The 771-nt window shown below is 37.7% G+C and overlaps 1 pseudogene; it reads right to left on the reverse strand.

Annotated features, from left to right (window-relative positions):
* Window positions 1-356: 356 nt before the first annotated feature.
* On the reverse strand, window positions 357-481 carry LOC145288395 (U2 spliceosomal RNA; annotated as a pseudogene).
* Window positions 482-771: the final 290 nt, after the last annotated feature.

Consider the following 771-nt stretch of genomic DNA (forward strand, 5'->3'; position numbering starts at 1 on the left):
ATTTGTGTGAACGGCAAAAAAGAGAAAGCAAACAAGGTACAAGGTATACTATTAAATGTAGGGGAAAAAACAGGCACAGCGAATCTAATCTTAACAACTCCGATAACCATTAGTCGCGTGCTTTCGTGTAATGAATAAATGCACGAATGTAGGATTGACAGGAAATTCTTAAAGATAAACTAAAATGACCGAAAAATAGGCTGAAATGACTTAAATAAATAAAAAGTAAATGATTTGAATGACTTTAATGAAATTAAGGATGAATTGAATGACCTTAAGAATGATTTAAAAGCTTAAAAAATAACTGGAATGATTTGGAGAATGATATGAATGGCATTAAGACTGACGGGTTATAAAGTGGGTGATAATTTACAGAAAATAAATACAGAAAAATGACCCCCCACTGTTTATCACAATAAGTACAGCATGTAGTAAGAAAAGATACTACACTTTGATCTAGGCCAAAAGGCCAAGAAACGGTATTTATTTGCTTCCCCACCAAGCAAATTAGGACCAAGGCCGTTTTTTTTTATATGAGGAGTGAAGGAGAAATGGGGACCAACTCCCCGGGGAGTAGGGGAGCTGGATAGTGACAATTGGTATGAAGGGTTGCTCCTACATGGACCAAGGTCTTATATGTGGGGTTGGTATTTATTTGCTCCCCCACCGAGCAAATTAGACACAAGGCCGATTTTTAATGTGAGGAGTGAAGGGGAAATGAGGACCAACGGGGAATAGGGGAACCGAATAGTGACAATTGGTATAGAGCGT

The sequence above is a fragment of the Euprymna scolopes genome, chromosome 11 (assembly GCF_053919585.1).
Source record: "Euprymna scolopes isolate OS-2025 chromosome 11, ASM5391958v1, whole genome shotgun sequence".
Taxonomy (NCBI): Eukaryota; Metazoa; Mollusca; class Cephalopoda; order Sepiida; family Sepiolidae; genus Euprymna; species Euprymna scolopes.